Here is a 22,474-nt window from a genome sequence, read left to right as displayed (position 1 = left end):
GAAGAAATAGATAACTGAAGAAATAATACAATTGATGCAACAAAAACAGACCATCAAACCAAGAGACAATGAAGAATACAAACAACTTGCTAAGGCAATAAAAAGAAAATGTAAAGAAGCTGAAGACAGATGGCTAAATGAGAAATGCTCTACTATGAGCTGCTCTAAAAATAACATCTCATAGGCATACTGGAAATTCTGCTTCTTGGAATCCAGCACCAACCCAATTTTCCAAACTTCCTGCATATTGAAATTCGTCATGAAGAAAAGTTGAAAACGTTTGTTCTACTGGAGCTCAGAAGAATGAATGAATGAATAGATTCTTAGGTAGTTTGACTGGGTAAAGATTGGAAGAAAGTTTCCCTTTCTGGGAACATCTAGAACAAATAAGGTAGATGATTTAAAGGCGTTGACTATCACATGGCAAATAATATTGTTGCTATCATGAAGACATGGTTGGAATATGGTAGTCCTAGCAACTCAACATTCTTTGGTTGATAATCTTCAGATAGAGGAGTATGTAAAAGTGGGGGTAACATGGGAAGATTATTCAGGGACGTCTTACAGCAGAAAGGAGGTGTCCAGTAAAACAAGAGTATTAAAAGAATAGGGGGGAGCTTAAGAAAGTAATTAGAACGTGAAGGGGAGATAAACTGACATTGCTGGATATGTTTAAGGAAAACCTAAAACATTTAAGTAAATTGGATATTTTAGTGGGCTTAAATGTGGATAATTTCTCAGGTATGATGAGATGTATTTCACTAGATGCTATCAGAACAAGAAAGGAATTCAATCAGGCTCCCAAAGAAATATTCAAATCTCCTCTGGCCAACAAAGAGGTGTAGATTGCTTAAGAACAGTGAATGTTGTACTTTTATTTGAGAAGGATAGCAGGGATATACCAAGACTTGCAAATTATAAAGGTATTTAAAAAGTCCTGAAGAACAGGACACTCGTAGAGACAGATATTAATATCTTTGAAAAATTAGACCAACTGATTAACGAGACTGGAATTTCTGAGAAAGTGATTAAATGTAACAAGGGTGATGGTGCGATTTATAGAGAATACTTAAATTTTAGTAAGGCCTTTGACAAGGTTCCACACGAGAGACTAATCAACAAGAAAACAGTTCATCGAATCTGGGCCAGTTTAATATATTAGATGTGAAATTGGCTTTGTAATGAGGAGCTAGAATGATGATGGTCAAGAGTTTTGTGATTGGAAGACTGTGATCAATATGGACCGTAGGGATTAGAACCAGAAATACTGCAGATTGTCAGGTACATTAGTGATACAGATGTGAATGTAAGTTCACAGATATGAAATTAAAATTGGTGGTGTGATTGTGGAACAAGCTACCAGTATAAGTGTTAGAGGCAAGTTCGGTATTGTCACTTAAAGTAAAATTGGATAGGTATACAGACAGGAAAGGAATGGAGGGTTATGGGCTGAGTGCGGGTCAGTGAGCCTAGGTGCGAGTAAGCATTCGGCATGGACTAGAAGAGCCAAGATGGTCTGTTTCCATGCCGTAATTGTTATATGGTTATATGGTTATAATATGAGGTATTTTTCAGCTATAGAACAATATTGATGAGTTGGGTAAGATGGCAGAGAAATGGCAAAAGGAATTTAACTGAAGAATTTGCATTTTTGAGAGGGCTAGTAAAGGTAGGAAGCATCCCCATCGAGGGACTTAAACAGTCCTTCCAGGTGACGCAAAGTTCACATGTATCCCCTTCTATCTTGTCTACTGCATTTGGTTCTCCCAATATGGCCTCCTCTACATTGACAAGACCCAGTGCAGACTTGGCAACACTTTTGCAGAATACCTACATTCAGTCTGCAACAGCCATATCAAGCTCCCAGCTGCAGATCCTTTCAATTCCCCTTTCCATCCCCCTGCTGACTTTTCCATTCTTGCTCTTCCCTACTGGCTGGGTGAAAAGTCAAAAGTCAAATGTTCCACCTGGTTCAAGACAGCATCAATCATACCGGTACTCAAGTAGACAGGGGTGAGCTGCCTCAATGATCATCTCCTGGTAGTATGCATATCTACTTGTGATGAAGCGCTTTGAGAGTTTGGTCATGGCAAGAATTAACTCCTGTCTGAGCCAAGACCTGGGCCCTCTATAATTAATCTAACGCCAGTGAGATGCAATTTCACTAGATCTCCAATCAGCTTTGGAGCACCTAGACAACACCAAAACATCTGTAAGGCTGTTGTTTATCGATCACAAATTTGCATTCAACATAGTCATTCAATAAGTACTATTCAAGAAGCTTCAAAACCTGGGCCTCTGGACCTCTCTCTGCAACTTCCTCATTGGGAGACCATATTCAGTGCAGATCAGTAATAACACCTTGTCCTGACTGAACAGCAAAACAGGTCCACCTAGAGAATGCATGCTTTGCCCATTGCCTTGCTCTTTTTATGTTCATGTCTGTGTAGCTGGGCACAACTCAAACATCACCAATGACACTACTGTTGGCAGAATTTCAGATGGCGACGAGGATATATATAGCAGCGAGATTGATCGGCTGTTTGAGTTGTGCCGCAACAAGAATCTTCCACTCAACGTCACCAAGACCAAATATTTATCTTAGATTTCAGGAAGGGGTAGCTGTGAGAACAAATACTAGGCCTCGTTAAGAGTTAGGTGGTGAAAATAGTGAGAAGCATTAAGTTCCTGGGTGTCAACCTTTCAGAGGATCATCCCCAGGCACAGCACACTGATGCGATCACAAGGAGGCATGCTAGTGGCGATACTTCCTCAGGAGTTTGAGGAGGTTTGGTATGTCACCAAAGACACTGGGAAATCGCTACAATTGTAGTAGAATTCCACACCTCTCCCCACAGTTTATTGTTTTCTTTCTTTATACTTGCTCAGTTAGAACAGAAGGGGTGCCAGATAGGATAGTGGAAGGATGTGGGAAGGCAGGGAGACCTCCAGTGTCCCTGATGACTACATCTGTGAGAAGTGCATCCAGCTGCAGCTTCTAACACTCTGTGCTAAGAAGTTGGAGCTGGAACTGGATGAATTATGGATCATTCAGGAGGCTGGAGGTGTGATAGGTAGGACATACAGAGAGGTAGTTAAACTGAAGATGCAGCTCACAGGATATTGGATGACAGTCAGAAAGGGGAGAAGGGTTAAACAGCCGATGCAGTATAACCCTGTGACCCTGAGGCTGTGGTGATAGATGTTGGTAAGACCTCTGACAAAGTCAGGAATGAAAAGGTTGAGCTTGGTGCGACTAGTGTCCTGAGCTGTGTATATTTCAGTGCAAGAAGTATCATAAGAAAGGCAGATGAGCTCATGGCATGGATAAGCACCTGGAATTATGATATTATAGCCTTTAATAAGACTTAGTTGAAGGAGGGGAGGACTTGCAGCTTAATATTCAGGGATTCCATTCTTTCAGACATGACAAAGCAGGAAGGATTAAAGGAGGAAAGGTAGTGTTACTAGTCAATGAAAATGTCTCAGCAGTTCTCAATCAGGACAGACTGGAGAGCATGTCTAGTGAGAGGTTATGGGTGGAACTGAGGAATAAGAAATCTATGACCTCGTTAATGGGGCTATATTACAGACTGCCCAATAGTCCAAGAGATTTAGAGAAACCAATTTGCAGAGTGATCACAGACTGTTGCAAGAAATGTAATATTGTTATAGTAGGTGATTTTAACTTTCTACATATTGACTGGAACGCCCATACTGTAAAAGAACTAGATAGGATAGAGTTTGTCCAATGTATTCAGGGAAGTTTCCTTAATCAGAACGTAGAGGTCCCAATGAGAGTGTGTGCGATGCTTAACCTACTATTAGGGAACGAGATAGGGTAAGTGACAAGAAATTTTTTGTAGGGGAACACTTTGCATCTAGTGATCACAATGCTATTAGTTTCAAAGTAAATATGGGAAAAAACAGGCTGTTCTGTGGGTTGAGATTCTAAATTGGAGAAAGGCCAATCTTGATGGTATTAGAAATGGTCTAGCAAGTATGGACTGGGGCAGCAAAACACACACAAAACACTGGATGTTTCAGGCCAAAACCCTTTGGCAGGAAGGCACAGCTGACGGGTCTTGGCGCGAAATGTCAACTGTACTTTTTCCATGGATGCTGCCTGGCCTGCTGAGTTCCTCCAGCATTTTTGTGTGTGTTGCTTTGATTTCCAGCATCTGCAGAATTTCTCTTGTTTGTGAATGGATTGGAGCAGGCTGTTTTCTGGTAAAGATGTAACTGGTAAGTGGGAAGCCTTCAAAGTGAAATTTTGAGAGTACATAGCTTGTATGTGCCTGTCAGAATAAAAGGAAAAGTTAACTGGTGTAGGGAGCTTTGGTTTTCAAGAGATATGGAAGCCCTGGTTAAAAAGGAAAATGAGGTGCATAGTGGGTATAGGCAGGCAGGTATAGGTAAGTAAGGTACTTATGGAGGATAAGAAATGCAAGAAAATATTGAAGGAAGAGATCAGAAGGGCTAAAAGAAGGCATGAGGTTGCCCTATCAAACAAGATGAAGGAAAACCCTAAAGGATTCTATAGATATGTTAAGATCAAAAGGTGTCACCTGCCTCAGCCTTGTAGCAATGATCATTCTGTACAATCTGTATAAGGCTGCAGTTGCTGAAAGAACTAAACACCCCTCCTTTAAGTGGTACTGGCATGATTTTAATTACTTTCAGTTATGTTTTGTGATATAAGAGACTGTCCCTATTACACTTCACAAAATTGTTGCTTGGAATATCCTGAGGTCATGGTATAAATGCATTTTTTTCTTATTGTGCTTTGACCAGAACGAGACGCGCTTCCCACTATATTGCCTGACAACACTACTATAAAGTTTGATCATGACTGCCTCTGACATATATTCAATTGTTTTGTAATATAGTCCAGCATTCTATTGGCATTGTTAATTGTTGCTGCACATTGTTTTGACATGTTGGGCTTCAGGTCCACTAAGACTCTTACGTCTCTTTCAACCTCATCCATAACTATTTCACCACCATGCATCGAATTGATGTATTTTCCTTCCTTTGTGAGTACTTTACAATGTCTGCATCAAATTCCATCTGTTATTATTCTGCACAGTCACATATTTTATCCAATTCATTCTGTAATTTCTGATCCATTTTCTCAACTCCAGTACCTCTCATGGTATAATATTATCTTCATGTTTGATCAATTTGCACTGAAGTTTTTACTCCAAGACTTTGATAGATATTAGAAACAATAGCTGTCTCCACTCTAATCCCTGGAGTCCCCAAGTCAATCTTCAATGACAGGACCCCTCCAACAAATACCCTTCCAGAAATGCTCTTACTCATTCCCCAAACTTTCCAAATCTACAGTAGTGGTATACAAAGAATACCCATTCACTACTTCACAAGACAACCAAGGATGAGGAATAAATGTTTCCCTTGCCCATAGTACCAACAATAGCTCTTTAAGTAATATATACATAATGCTAGGGGAATTCAACAGGTCAGTTAGCACCTATGCAAATGAATAAGTATTTGGTATTTCCAACCCGATGATGGGTATCGGCCCAAATATTTACTGTTTATTCATTTCCATAGATGCTGCCTGACCTGCTGAGCTCCAGTGTTCTGTTTGTGCTATTCTGAATTTCCAGCATCTGCAGAATCTCTGGTGTTAATGACTGTTTGAGAATCTAACCAGAATAATAAAAAAAATTTAGCATGATTTACAGCTAATTTGTTAATAGCAAGGTCCCACAAAGAGCAATGAAACAAATGACCTGACAATTTATTTTAAATAGGGATTAAATGTAGGTCATGACACCAGCAAAACTTTGCTGGTTTTCCTTGTTTAGTGCTATGTGGTTTTATTTTTATCCACAACTGAGAAAGCATTGCATCACTTTAGCACCTCATTTAAATTACTCCCTTGGTCTGCAAAACAAAAATGTCTGCCCAAATTAAGTCTCTGGAGTGGGGCTTGAACCCGAACCTTTCAACTCAGAGGAAAAGGGTCTACCACAGAGCCAAAACTGACACCTTGAAAGTAATAAGCCAATGTGCAGATCTTGCAGCAACAATTTCTGCAATTGCTTAAATGTCTGTTATATCGATTGCTCATAACTTTGAAAAGCACTCGAGTGGTCCATGGAGCCAAAAGCAAAAATATTCCTCAATTCTCCGAAATTGAAATAAATGGAAGTTCTTCTTATCTCAGCACCACCTTCTTTTGACAGATCACCTTTCCCTTGAATTCCCTTGTTTCATGCATGTGCTGGCCATCTGCCTTGACTGCTATTTTGGAGCAGATTTATGAACTTCTGCAATGGCTCCCATGGGAAAAGCAGAACAGCATGTGGCCAGTACTTCTCCCGACAATTATTTATCTCAGACAGTACATTCATTGTATTAATATTGTTTTTGTTTTCTTCAGAATTACAAATAAAACCTCTCACTTGTGTAATTATTTCATTTCATTGGTTGACATTTTCATAAACTAAGTCCAGCCATCCTGAACTGAGTGGCATTATTCAAAAACTAGATATAATTTCCTCGGCGTTTAACAGCAGTAACAAAAATGACTAATTCCAGCAGAGCAAGTGGAGCATGTGACTTGCAGACATGTGGGTCTGCAATTTGCATGTAATTGACATGACCTGAAATATTATATTTCAGTGTAATTTCAGGCTGTAGACTTTGCACCAAATCCTTTGTGGCCAGCAATTTGCAATCACATTACTAAATACAGTAGATCTCTTGGTGAATAAGAGACAAATATTGCAAGGATGGAGGCTTATAGAAAAAATGACAATTGTCACTTTGCCTTCATACATAGTCAGTTTTGGCAGATAAACTTGAATAAAATACAAAAATGATGCTAACTTATTGCTATTGTGAACTGTGGCCTTTTCACCTTACTGAATGGGACAATCTAACGATAAGCTGAGCTACCCAAATATGAAGAATGTTCCAGTGCTTTGGATCACCATCTTCACACACAAAATGCTGGAGGAACTCAGCAGGTCAGGCAGCATCTATGGAAGGATATAAACAGTTGATGTTTCAGGCCAAGACCCTTCACTGAAATATTGACTATTTATTCCCCTGCATAGCTTTTTGCATGTTGAGCAGCATTTCCAGCTTCTGCTGAATCTCCTGTGTTTGCCATGACCTTCATTAATATTCTCATTTATTGTCAAAATTCTGTTCCATTCCAGCTTAATCACCTGACTTCAGGCCACTTAGTCACAGCCTTAAACCAAAGAAGTAATAAAATCAACATATAGAACATAGAATAAAGAACAATACAGCACGGTACAGGCCCTTCAGCCCACAATGTTTTGCCGACCCTTAAACCCTGCCTCCCATATAATCCCCCACCTTAAATTCCTTCATATACCTGTCTAGTAGTCTCTTAAATTTCACTAGTGTATCTGCCTCCACCACTGACTCAGGCAGTGCATTCTACACACCACCTACTCTCTGAGTAAAAATCCTTCCTCTAATATCCCCCTTGAACTGTCCACCCCTTACCTTAAAGCCATGTCCTCTTGTATTGAGCAGTGGTGTGCTGGGGAAGAGGCGCTGGCTGTCCACTCTATCTATTCCTCTTAATATCTTGTATACCCCTATCATGCCTCCTCTCATCTTCCTTCTCTCCAGAGAGTAAAGTCCTAGCTCTCTTAATATACAGTAATAATATATATATCGTAGCTATGAACACATGTAGCCATTCTGAAGATTGGTACTATATGTTTGGAACAAGTCAACTAGTGGTTTCAAACTTGGCTAAAACTTAACTAGTTCCCATGACCAGTGGATTTGGAGGATAGAGTAAAGGCACCTCCAGTACCTTGAGATCCCTGGTATAAATGGTCCATGTCAAATTAATACAAAAACCAGAGATCACTGCTGCTCGGTATACCATGAGCTTTTTCCTGCAGTTGAATTCTTGATCTTCAAATACTCCTTTCCCCAGGTAGTCATAAGTTTCAGACAGTCAAGTTGTCTGAAATGTGACTCTTGAAATATGGGAAGCAGGTCACACCCTCTGTATTCTGCTGTTGATAGGGAGTACTGTAGTCCAATAGTATAGGTGGGAAGGGTGTAGATAGGGAGTACTGTAGTCCAATAATATAGGTGGGAAGGGTGAAGTGAGAGAGTGGCTTGGAAGGAGTGTTTTAATGCAGAGTATCTGTCAATGAATTTGATTACTTCAAAACATGGAAGATGGTAAATCAAACCCATTTAGTCCATGCCAGCTCACAGCACAAAAATTCAGTTAGCCCTGTTTTGCCCCTTTATCTCCCTGCAACCCTATAACTTATTCCCTGTCACATACTCATCGACTCCCCTTTGATCCATTTACCATTTACCTATAGCAGAACTAACAGAACTAACAGTAGCCAATTACCTTCCAGCTGATCTTTTATTGAGTATCTGAGGGGGGAGGGGTGTTGGAGAAGGAGAGAACCAGAGAGAACCTGCAAACTCCACACAAAGAGTACCAGAGGTTAAAATCTAATCTGGGTTGCGAGAGCTGAGACACATCTGCCACACCTGCTTTCCTATCTCTGTCATCTTGTGGGTTTTATGCTCAAGTATCATTCCCTTGAATATTTCAGTAAGCTAATAGACAATGACTCCATTGTAAGTTTAAAGGAGACATAGAATTCAGAAGCCCCATGAATTTGGGGGCTTATGTTCCATTGACTGGAGAATAGAGATTGGAGGCCTGAAGGGCTGTCCTGTAGTTGAAGGACTGTTCAGATGTGTGGAAGGGTGGGAGGGAGGAAAGGGGCTTGTTTTGCTGTTGTTTTTTTATTCCATGTTGTGTTTACTTTTGTTGTGTTCTCTGTTGTTCTGGCAAACATTGTTAGCATGCTATGTTGGTGCTGAAATGTGTGGTGACATTTGTGGGCTGGCTCCAGTCTATCTTGAGGCATGTTGGTTGTTACACAATCAACACATTTCTCTGAATGCTTCAATGTGCAGTTCATGTGATGACTAAATCTAAATCTGAATCCAAATCTGATTGACATTCAGAGACAGAGGGCTTTTGAGATGAGAAACAGAACAGGGACAAGACTTAAGATGGAGGGAGAGCTCCAACCTGGGTGTTTCTCTGTACACATCATTCCTGCTCTGAGGTCCTCCACGGGCCATACCCACACAACTGAGGCCGCTGTGATCAGCTGCCCTCCAGAGCTTTATAGCCTATTTCTCTGGCAATATTGCTCAGCAATGCTTCCCTTCAGAGAGTGGACAAGTGTGTGACAATGGATTTGGAGCATTGCCAATGGCGACAGAGTCCGATATAAGAGAGTGAGATGGTTGCATGGTGCAGGGAAGGAGGGAAGGGACTAAGCAGCATGGGGCAAAAGAGAAGGATGGGAGAATATAATTTAAGGTAAGGAGGGTTGGGGAGGAGAGATAATAATTATGGGGACAGAATAGGAGGTGAAATTCAGGGATGGGAGGACTAGGGTGAAGGAGGTCAAAGGGAGGATGGTGAGAATCAAGAACATCAATGTAATACAAGATAAGGAACATGTGGTAAGGGTTGCTGAAAAACAGGTGGGCTGGGGAGAACAGGTTGTTTCCCAGAAGACTTAAAGTGACCAATGTCATTTGCTTTTTATGGAGTAAACCCTTACAGTCTTCCTGGGCTGATGAATATCTGCTAGTGGGTTCAGTGGGCTGCATACAGCTGAAGGACCTTGGCTCCTTGGAGGAATCCATTTTCCAAATCTACACCGGTAATACTCCCCAATTCATTCTCCACTACATTGGTGCTGCTTCCTGCACATAAGAACATAAGAAATAGGAGCAGGAGTAGGCCATTCGGCCCATCGAGTCTGCCCTGCCATTCAATAAGATCATGCGGGGTCTTTCCATAAACTTAGCTCCATCTACCTGCCTTTTCCCTATAACTCTTAATTCTCTTACTATGTAAAAACCTATCTAGCTGTTTCTTAAATATGTTTAGAGAGGAAGCCTCAACTGCTTCCCTGGGTAGAGAATTCCACAGATTCACCACTCTCTGGGAAAACCATCCATACAGAGCCTATCAATTTCATTAACTTCACCATCAATTTCCACCCCGCCCTTAAATTCACTTAGTCCATCTCCAGCAGATCTCTTCCCTTTCTTGATCTCTGTGTCTCTCTTTCTGGAGACAGGTTATAACATTTCCCTCCGCAGATGGTGCCTGACCTGTTGAGTTCCTCCAACATTATGTGTTCTTTGACGGATCTTTCTTCTGTGTGTTCTCAACTTGACCTGACAAATGACGTCATGATCAAGATGGGAGGTATGTCCTTAGTGTAAGTTCTGGACATCGTGTTACTAGCAAGGTTACTTGGACAGGATATAATGAAGTGAATTGGCACAATGTAAGTTTTGAGCCAGATTGTCACCTTTTGACCCTCACCCGCCCTAACCCCACACTGACTCTCTTCTTCTGATGACCAGGGTTCGGTTGTTGTATCCTGAACTCTCACCAGCATGTCCTGATAAAGGTCTGTTTCACTGCTTCTAAGTATCTCCAATGATCACAGATAAAATGGAATAAAGACAATCGACTGAGATAATTAAATACATTAACATTACTTTAAAAATAAAATATTACATTATTTGAGAGAAGTTTAACTAAAAACCTAAACATGCAGCAAAATAAAAAATAAGTTTAAAAAAACTTAGCTAATCTTCGGTTTATAATTAATTTTGGTAGTCACTCATATAATTGATCTGCCCTAGCACCCTCAGCTGTGATCTTGATCATAGGACATAAAAGAAGAATTGGGCCATTCAGACCATCTTGATTGTTCTGCCATTCAATCATGGCTGATTTATCTTACCTCTCAACTCGATTTTTCTGCCTTCTTCCTATAACATTTGATACCCTTACTAATTAAGTACTTATCAACCTCCACGTTAAATATACCCAATGACTTTGTCTCCACAGCCATCTGTGGCAATGAATTTGACATTTTCAGAAATTCCTTTTCATCTCCATTCCAAAGGAATGTCCTTCTGTTTTGAGGCTAATTTATGATGAATGAGAAACAGTCACAGTCCTGACTGTTAATTCCCCATTTTCTCCTAATTTCCTTTGATGGCGGCACACCTAATTTTCATCAAGACCTGCAGCATAAGAACCACTGGCTTTGCACCCACTAGTTGCCAGATCGTTGGTTTTTCAAGTGTGGTAATTAGTGTTTCCCAGCTGCTTAGGATTGTGTGTCCTAAGTTTTGCTTTTGTACCAAGATTTACCTGTGCAACTCAGTCTCTCCGTGTCAAGATAATTTTTCTAAGTTCAACTCCAGTTCCGAAGTTTACCTGTGAAACTCAGTCCCTCCTAGTCAAGATAAGGATTTCAAGTTTACTCCAGCACCAAGGTTTACCTGTGTAATTCCATCTCTCCGTGCTAAGAAAAGTTTTGTCTGCTGCTTCCCTTTTACGCTTCGTGTCAAGGTAAGTCCTGCCTGCCTCCTGTTTTCCTGCACTCCCTCCTGTTTGCCATTCAACTCTCACGCCCACGTCTGCATCCTAACTCAATCTCTGTGCCTGTGTCCTGCGTTTGGGTTTGCCCCGTTCGCTGCATCAGAAACCAGATACAGTTTATTCTATCTCTTGTTTCATTAAGTTACAGAAAGTCACAGGACTCAAGGCGAGTCTAAGTCAATCAAGCTACAATCAAGCAAGGGGTTCATGGATCCCAGGTTAGGAACCCCTGCTCTAAGGGGAAAGCAAAAGGTCAAATTGGCATGTATTGGATTGCTAATATGTTCTATATTATATTGTCATAATACACAGCATAGCAGTCAGGAATGGTTAGCTTACAATATTTCACTGAACTACTGTTTGTCTGTTTGCATTATGTATACTAAACAGAAATATTACAGTGACCTTTTAAAGGTAATAAATTGCTAAGAAGCACCAGCTCTCATCATTATGCCAAAAGATTAGGTAAAATTATCAGAATGCAATTATTCGCCTGTATATAAAAAAAATTAAGGAAATTATAACAAGATGGAACCTAATTCCTTTCTTAGTCTCAGTTCAAGGATTGAGTCTATTAAAATGAATATACTGCCCAGACTATTATATCTCTTTCAGATCCTACCAACAGAGATTAACCAAAATCAATTTGATGAATGGAACAAGATGTTATCAGATATATATGGCAAGGTAAAAGGCCTAAAGTTCATCTCAAAACTTCGCAATTAGCCAAGGAAAAGGGGGGATGGGGCTTACCTTCTCTTAGAGATTATTATTTTGCAGCACAGTTGAGAGCTGTGATATGTTGATGCAACCTGTCATATGACACTCAATGGAAAAACATTGAGGAGCGGGTAGTTCCTATCCCCATACAAGCAATTTTGGCTGATAACAACCTACAAAGTTACATAAATACTATTTATAACCCATGATTGAAATGGACTCTTAAAATATGGAAAACTATTATAAAAGAATATAAACTAGAGGGAGATATTGCAATTCTTAAATGGTGTGCATATGACTCGGATTTTACGCCAAATAAACTGGATGCTAGATTTAAGGACTGGACAGCTAAAGGAATAACAGTTCTTTGTAATGTAATGAAAGAAGGAATACTGTTCAGTTTTGAAACAATTATTAGAAAAACAAGACTTTTATTGGTATTTACAGATGCAAAAGTATGTTAATAGATGGGTTAAAAATGTAACCAAGGCAAGTACATGTTTGATAGAGCTATTTAGAAAAGCATATAATTCAGATAACGGCAGTAGAATTATTTCAAGCCTGTTTAAAGGTTTGTCAAATCATAAAACACATTCGACTTCATACTTTAAAACAAAATGGGAAAAGGAAAGAGGGATAATTATATCTGAGGAAGAATAAAATGGAGTTCTCAATTGAAGTGTACCAGTTCACAGAAATGGAGGGAGTTTGAATGGAAAAACTTGATAAAATATTTTATTACACCCTCTCAGAAATCCCATTATGATAATAACTTCCCTGTTTGCTGGAGAAATTGTGGAAGTCAAAATGCAAACTATTATCATATTTTCTGGGAATGCACTGTTATCAAAGACTATTGGAGTGGGATACATAATGCCCTACAATACATCTTTAAATGTGAAATACCCTTAGAAAGTAAGACCATATATTTTGGGTATATACCTCAAGAATGGTTGAAAAGAGATAAATATTTAATGCATATACTGTTGGTAGCTGGTAAAAAGACCCTTACCAGGAAATGACTATCACAGGAGAGCCCAATTTTAAATGCATGGATGGAAGTTACAATGGACATTTACAAAATGGAGAAAATAACAGCATCTGTTAATCATAAGCTGGAACAATTTGATTCATAATGGGAAAAATGGTTTAACTATATTATGCCTCATAGGCCTGATTTTATTCTCACAAATCAATGAATATGTTGTAAAAAAAGATCACTCCCTACTTGTACATAATTCTTTCCTTTTGCTTGTTTTTTTCTTTTCACTCTTTTCTATAAGTGTATACCTCAGATAAATATTAAGTGGAGATTTGTGGCAAATATGACTATATGATATATATGTATAGTATCTGAAATACATCTTATGGAAATGTTTGTTTGATGATGAACTTCAAAAAAAAATTCATCAGCTCTACACGGGATCAAGAAGCAATGGGAAGCAGATGGAAATATGGAAAATGATTCACTATTTATTCTTCCAGGTGAAATGTTAAGCATTCACGTACACATTTATAAGTCTGGTTAGTTAAGACTGAGGAGACTGAGGAGACTGAGGTCCTTTAACATCTGCCAGACGATGCTGAGGATGTTCTATGGGTCTGTGGTGGCCAGTGCTATCATGTTCGCTGTCATGTGCTGGGGCAGCAGGCTGAGGGTAGCAGACACCAACAGAATCAACAAGCTCATTTGTAAGGCCAGTGATGTTGTGGTGGTGGAACTGGACTCTCTGATGGTGGTGTCTGAAAAGAGGATGCTGTCCAAGTTGCATGCCATCTTGGACAATGTCCCATCCACTCCATAATGTACTGGTTAGGCACAGGAGTACATTCAGCCAGAGACTCATTCCACCGAGATGCAACACTGAGCGTCATAGGAAGTCATTCCTGCCTGTGGCCATCAAACATTACAACTGCTCCCTTGGAGTGTCAGACATCCTGAGCCAATAGGCTGGTCCTGGACTTATTTCCACTTGGCATAATTTACTTATTATTATTTAATTATTTATGCTTTTTATATTGCTATATTTTTACCTATTCTTGGTTGGTGCGACTTTGACAAAACCCAGTTTCCCTTGGGATCAATAAAGTATGTCTGTCCGTCTCTCTGTCTTAACATCTTTCCCAGCTTGCGGTGGACATGATTAACAAATAGAGGACATAATCATATCTATTCCTTTCACACAACTAGCAACACAGCCAACCTATCCAATCTCACAATGAAAATCAAAAGTTGGTAATCTGAATAGAAAATATTGAACAGCAAAACAGTATTTAGGAGAAAATGTCTCTCTTGGTATCATGGTTTAACTTCTGGATTGCTAGTTCTATATGTGATTAAGCAGTCTATTACTTGTATCTCAATGACAAAACATATACTTTCTACCCCCACTTTCATTAATATAATAATTCTGATTAGTCCTGATGAAGGGCGTAAGCTCAAAATGTTGACTGTTTATTCCTCTCCATAGATGCCGCCTGACCTTCTGAATCCTTTCAGCATTTTGCATGTGTTAATATATTAATTTCCATTTTGTGCTAACATTTATTATCCTGCGCAATACCATATGTTTATCCATGTAAAAGGACCAATTTTTGACATATCTCTAATTTGTTTCCAGTTGAGTTTTAAACCTATCTACCTCCCTGACATAAGGCACATTTTATCAACAAATGTCATGTTTCTGCTGGATGTAATGGAAATACTAAAGATTAAGCATTGTCGCATTTACTCTGGACAATTATACATGACAAAGTTTTATAGACAATATTTTGCTCAGCGTCATTGTATAAAATGCATAATATATTTGTTATCCGTGCTTTATTGATTGTGCTTAATCTTTCTTAAATTAGCACTAATGAATTAATGCCAGAATTTTGACCAACAGGATAACTTGTCAAATAGTGCAAATATTCATGGAGTTCAGCCTTTTAACATTTTCTATACATATACATTTTAGTTGGCATGCGACTGAGCTTGTGTGGCTCATTTTAACATATTATTCTCAAGAGTGGCTAGAATCCCATCCTCTCAGAGTTCATTTAGCATTTGTATTGGAAAAAGGAAGGGAACTATTTTTCAAGGCAATGTGTACTGATGAGTAAATATAAGGGAATTTCTGTGGCAGCAGAGTCAGTTGCACTGAACTTGAAAGTAAGGTAAATGGGTAAAGAACCAGGGAAAAGGTGAGAAATTATTTCACACAGTTCTCAAATGTACTTCCCAAAAAGAGCAATGGAAGTAGATTAAAAATAATTTTCAAAGGGAATTTAATGAATACTTGAAAAAATGTTAAGGAATTAGGTTTCTATTGTAGATAACAAGTTAGGCCACTTCAGGTAACACAGTCTCATGTGCTGCAACATTCTGTATTCCTGTGAAATGGTTTTTGTTTTGTTGGCTGAACTTCCCATTACAGTATATTTCTACTGCTTTCAGCAGCTTTATTTCTAAATTGTGTAACTTTATAAAAATGCTGATTATAAAAATTACTAATAACTGTTCTCAGAAGTAAAACAATGAGCTTGTCTTTACTGACAATTTATTAAACATTACAATTCAAGCTTTACAGTTTGATTGAAATTCTCTGGTCTAGAAATTCAGATGTGGAGCAGCAATCTGTCAGCAACTTGCTATTTCCACAAAATACAATATATTTGCATATGGAGCTTTGGAGCATTTCTAGAGAAATTAATCCATATTGTGCCAGAAAGCCTGATTGCTTAGCTCTTCTGGGGCAATCATAACATTTCTTTCAATGAGGTGCCCATCCAGTTACACACCACTACATATTTCCTCGCAGTACTCTGAGATATACAATAAGTAAGATCTGTTCAATGAGTCGCTAACTGCACAGGATTCACTCACTGTCATTCACTATATTCACTGAGCCATGAACAAAGCAGGACCCATTCACAGAATCGGCGGTAGGAATCATTCATTGAGTCTCAAATTGTGCAGCATCCAGCTATGGCCCCAAAACCAGTCATGATACAAACACGAAGTCAGTAAACCAGCAGATCCACACAATAAACCATTAACAGTGCAAAAACCATTCATCATCTTAACAACCAGGCAGGATCCTATCATCCAACCACTAGCATGTTGCAGACTCACACAAAGCTTTGCTTCTTTTTTTTCTTTCCAGTCAACAGCCACCCACTTTTCACTGCCTCATAGCACTGAACAGATACTCTTATATGTTTATTAGCAGCTATTTCATTCATATGGCCAACAGTTAAAAAGGAGACTGCTTTGTGAATACAAAACTTTCGCCTACATGCTATTATACCTAGTTTCATTATGCATTTTTTCATTATTTTTAATATTATTAAAAGGAAGAGCCCATGTTAGAGGAATGTATTTATTTTGAATCTTAACCCATGGATAAAATAGCTTCACTGTGCTTGATTAAGAATTTCTCTGGTTATGTATGGGTTAGCTTGGAATACCAGGCATAGCCCAGGAGATTCATAGGAAGTTAGCGCCTCTGAAACCTTCCCATCATCACAATAAATGTCCCCATTCCCTGAGTCCCAGAATGAATCAGAAAACTTCTACGTTTCCATGGTCTCATTCCACTCCTGCCATTCAAAATTTCCGATGAGCCATAAAGATATTGATACTTTTTACAAGGAAGTTGCTGGGTCTGGAGGACCTGAGTTATAAGATAAGATTGAATCGGTTAGGAGTTTATTCCTTAGAGTGTAGAAGATTGAGAAGAGATTTAATAGAGATATACAAATTATGAGGGGTATAGATAGGGTAAGTGCAAGCATGGCTTTTTCCGCTGAGGTTGGGTGGGGCTACAACTAGAGGTCATGGGTTAAAGGTGAAATGTGAAAAGTTTAAGGGGAATCTGAGCAGAAACTTCTTCTCTCAGAGGGTTGTGAGAGCATGGAATGAGCTGCCAGCATAAGTGGTGCATGTAAGCTCAATTTCAATGTTTAAGTGAAGTTTGAATAGTTACATGGATAGTAGTGTTATGGAGGACTATGGTCCCTGCGTAGACAGTTTAAATGGCTTCACCATGGACTAGAAGAGCCAAAGGGCCTGTTTCTGTGTTGTACTTTTCTATGACCCTATGACTCTATGACTGTTTGGAACACTGGTAACAAATACTACCTGCTATTACAAAGGTGCAGTTGATTCCCTGCACCATAGAAGTCTAGTGCAAAACAAAAAAACAACTCAAATGTTTAGGAGTAGTTTGGAGCATCTATAATTACCATGTATCTTCATCAGAACAACTAGAAAATTAAATATAATGCTACAGTTAATCCGAATCCAGCCTAATATAAACTTCAACTGATTGTGACATGAAAGTATCTGTTTTAGATGGTTTCTGCAGGATAAAGGTAAAAAAGGATTACCATTATGGTTGACCGTGATTTTCAAAGACATATCTTATGGATAGGCAGAAGTGGAAGACAGATTAATGAATCAATTGACCTTAAATTATATGAATCTCTTATTGGAGCCATCCATTGTAGGAAAAAGTAGTACAGTTTGCAGATGACAAGGAATTTTAGCTCAATGCAATGCCTTCTAACTTCCTGAAAATCTGGAATAGGTGGTCAGCAGAAATTACACAGACAGCTCAAGTCTTGGAAAGCACTTCTTTGTATTTAATATAACACCAACCACGGTCACTGACAGAATAAATATCTATCACAACGTGAATGAAGATAATTATATTGGTCTGCCAGGGTCTGTTCAAACTTCAGACTTAATTGTCATATTGTTTCACTTGTTTAGTGAATGGAAAATGAGTAAGGTCCATATGCAGTGCAGATACTTGCCAGCTGACAGTTCAAAAATGGAAACTAAAGACATCTAATCATATCCAGTTACCTTTCTGTATATAGGATATAGGAAGACTTTTGAAAATCTGAATTAATTTTAAAAAAAATTAATTTTACCAGCAGAACAAAATTTTTCCATTAATTTCTTGGATCAAATCATTCAAAGTACTCAGCTGAACAAACAGACAAGGATTTTGTTTCATATCCTGGCAAAATGGCTGCATCATTAGATATGCACCAGACAGAAGAACGGTCTCATTACTATTCTCAGATGGCAGCCTGCACTATGTACTCCAGTCCAACAGTGTTGGTTAAGTGCATAATATCCTGTTGGAGGTGACAGTGTTACTGACTATGGACTATTTTTATTGTTATTGGCCCTTTCTCTCCATTGCAATCAATTTTTAAAATTATTTAAACATTGGCTCTCTCAGGGTGAAATTGGACTCATTACAAAGAGCCTCTGAGTTCCAAATGATGTCTGTGATGCACAGCCATACTTGCAGATTTCTAGAGACCAAATCAGTAAGGCTGCAGGAGTACACATTCTGCGCCCCCAAGAAAGTACACTGAGTGGGCAGATTATAATATTAATCAGTATGCAAAGCTGGCACGATGCCAGTACTGTCATTTTGGAACTCATAGCTGCAACTAACAATATCATTTAGTATCACTCACTCATTCAGCAGCTGGAAAGACTCCCTTGTACCTCAAGCCTCTATTTATCCTCAACCCCCATATTACCCCCCACCTGTTAAAGGGATTGCAAATTACTTACAGATGAGTTTCTGGTTGATTTTTGACTTTGCATCAATCAAAGAGAGTTTGATACTTTCTAGAATTGTTGGCGTAAGTAGCGGAAGTCCACAGAGAGTGGTGTGGCAGGTGTTCAAGGATTACTTGAAAAAGTCAGGCATTTTACAACCCGGCCTGTCCCAGATTTGGACATGCCAGATGGCATTCCCTAATCAGAAGCTTGGCAAGGAAACAAGGTAAGAGTTACATGCATTGAAAGCTTCTGGAGACACAACTGCCAGTTCTCAGAAAGGCAAAGATTGCATTGTCGGCAGATGTCCACTTCAGAGAAAATGGCAGCCTCTTGATGCTTCCCATTTATTGATGCATGAGGAAAGATCACCAAGTCTCTCATCGTTGACAACTACCTAAACTTCTTTCAGTCTAGCCAGATGGCAGCAAGTGGAGAATATAGATTAGAAAAGGCTCCAGTGAGGCTCACATATTGCATTGTGCATGGCCACATGTCATCTCTCCTCTTTAGCTCTGCTGCATGGGATTCCATTCATTCAAAGTCCAGCTGGTATCTGATCATGTGCAGTGAAAAATTTCCAAGAGAGAGATCGAAAGGTGGAATCTGGGGAGACCATGTGTCTCAGGGAGATCAGAAAGTTGAAGAGAAAGCAGATCATAGACCTCATGGAAGCTATTAGAAGGATCGAGGTTTGATTGGAAGGACCCAATAGTGTTGAATTGTTCTGTGAGGGTGATTTTGAGGCACAGGTAAAGTAGAAGGTAAATGGAAAACCACAAACGTGAAAAACAGCTGTACTTACATTGCATCAGCTACCGTTGAGTTTTGTGAGCCTGGAAAACATGTCAGGTTTACATTTTAAATAGTGGAAATCAAGTGGTGCACTAATCCATTATAATGCTTAAACTGTAAACCATTCTCTTGGGAGAAGGACGGTTGTCCAACTACTTACTCTATTTCCACTAAAATCGGAAATGCATGGGTTGAAAGCCAGTTGTGTTCTAGAGTCAGAACTTCAATATGTTAAGTTTCCTACCAGATCCAAAACCATCTGTTTTTAAAGTTAAATGATCCCACATCCACCTTTTTAAGCAGAAAAAGTTCATGTAGACTTTGCTTGAACAAAACTTCAAGAATTAATCTGCAAACACTTTTGTAAAACAACTTTGCGTAATAAAGGTAACTTAGAAACATATTGTCTTTCATTTTAGTATTTCAACTCCTACCCAACCTCCTTCAGCTCCAAAATTGGAGCAGAAATGATTCAGGGAATGAACTAAAAATTGAAAAGTGGGATCCTGCCTGGAAGCTGTAATGCACTTAAGCACAACGGAATACAAGGCAGAGATTTAGATCCTGTTTGAACATCATTTCCATTGTCCTAATCCTGCTGAAGCATCTTAAGGAATTGTAAACATTGCTCACTTAGACAGTACAATATGTTGTCAACTAGCTGATTCCAATTGGGAACAAACTGCATTAATGCATAATTAGTATGAGCAGTTTAATCACATGAGCTATCTAAGCTTTTTAAAATTTTAAATTTTGCACTGTGGTTACTATTAACATGAAAAAAACGGCTGATTTTTTTTTACAAAATGTCTAGAAGTAATTTATTTTTTCTATTTTTGAAACCTTTATATTGAACCAGAAGGCTTTCTGGTTGAATCAGTTCTGCTTCTATTCTTAAATTCTAAACACTTTTCTATGTTTTTCTATAACTTTTTTTTATAATTGTGACCAAGTTAAGAGTTACTTAGATGATTGCACGTTTTCTACTATCTGCATATCACTGGGTGAACTGCCTTGTTCAGATTTGAATGAGGGAACATATGCAAAACCATATAGATAATAAATGCACAACAAAGCTAGAATTTGCCAGATTGAGTTACACCAAGCGTTCTTCAACTCCATCTTCTTTAGATTCTTATGGAAGGGGAATGGGCTAAAGACTGTGGGTCACACTGTCAGAAAGCTTTTCCAATCATTTCTAAAAGACTCTTGAGCACAGCCATTCACTTATGCGTGAAGAACACTGCAATCATGTTGAAAATAAAATAAAAAACACTGGAAGGATATGGAAAAACATTAAATTAAATTTAAAGCAGTTTCTTTCATGTAAATTATTACAAATATCAATATAAATTAAGTAAAGATATATAAAAAGGTACTTTTACCTACTTTTAAATATTTCAGTGCAGGTCAGCGATGTTATTTGAATTAATAGATCAATGGTGTTGCATTAGCCATGGCTGACATAAAACAGAGGGGCCAGAAGGAAAGTGCATCCGGTCTCTCAGCTTAGTGCAATTAGTGAGCACAGTGGAACTCAGTGTCTGTGGTAACTGACCTCCAGTAATTCTGGAATTCCCTCGCGTGCACAGCACAAATAATTGACAACTCACTATGGAACTGATAGATAAAAGTCAGCAATGTCTTCAAATCTATTGATAAACACAAGTAGATAGTTTATGATTGGCAACTGGATGTTTACAGCCACGTGTTTCAATATTGACTTCTCAAAGATTGATTAAAGTCTGAATTGAATTGAATTGACAACTTTATTTCTTACATCCTTCACATGCATGAGGCACAAAAATCTTTATGTTATGTCTCCATCTAAATGTGCCATGTGCAATCATAGTAATTTATAATAATTCATCATAAATGGAACAGTAAATGTAATACAGAGTACGCTCAAATCAGTGTGAGTTCATCAGTCTGATGGCCTGGTGGAAGAAGCTGTCCTGGAGCCTGTTGGTCTGGCTTTTATGCTGCGGTATCATCTTCCAGATGGTAGCAGATGTAATAGTTTGTGGTTGGGGTGACTCGGGTCCCCAATGATCCTCTTTTACACACCCGTCCCTGTAAATGTCCTGAATAGTGGAAAGTTCACAACTACAGATGAGCTGGGTTGTCCACACCACTCTCTGCAGAGTCTTGCAATTAAAGGAAGTACAGTTCCCATACCAGGTAGTGATGTCGCCAGTCAGGATGCTCTCAGTTGTGCCCTGTAGTATGTACTTAGGATTTGGGGGCCCATAACAAACTTCCTCAATCGTCTGAGGTGAAAGAGGTGCAGTTGTGCCTTTTTCACCACACAGCTGGTGTGTACAAACCACGTGAGGTCCTCGGTGATGTGGATGCTGAGGAACTTGAAGCTGTTTACCCTCTCAACCCCAGATCCATTGATATCAATAGGGGTTAGCCAGTCACCATTCCTCCTATAATCTATAACCAGCTCCTTTATTTTTTGCGACATTGAGGGAAAGGTTGTTTTCTTGACACCACTGAGTCAGAGAGATGACTTCTTCCCTGTAGGCCACCTCATTATTGTTTGAGGTAAGGCCAATTAATGTAGTGTCATCAGCAAATTTAATTAGCAGATTGGAGCTGTAGGTGGTGACACTGTCATGGGTATACAGGGAGTTGTAAAGGAGGGGACTCAGTATGCAGCCTTGAGGGGCTCCTGTTTTGAGAGTCAGAGGGTTGGAGGTGAGGGAGCCCACCCTTACAACTTGCTGTCAATCTGATGGGAAGTCCAGGATCCAGCTGCACAAGGCAGGGTCAAGATTGAGGTCTCTGAGTTTCTTGTCGAGCCTGGATGGAACTATGGTGTTGAATGCTGAATGCTGAGCAATCATTTTATGATGAGAAACAACAGGAAATGGTTGAAAAGTACAGGAAAATAATCC

This window comes from Hypanus sabinus, chromosome 3, assembly GCF_030144855.1.
Source record: "Hypanus sabinus isolate sHypSab1 chromosome 3, sHypSab1.hap1, whole genome shotgun sequence".
Taxonomy (NCBI): Eukaryota; Metazoa; Chordata; class Chondrichthyes; order Myliobatiformes; family Dasyatidae; genus Hypanus; species Hypanus sabinus.
This window is presented reverse-complemented; position numbering follows the sequence as displayed.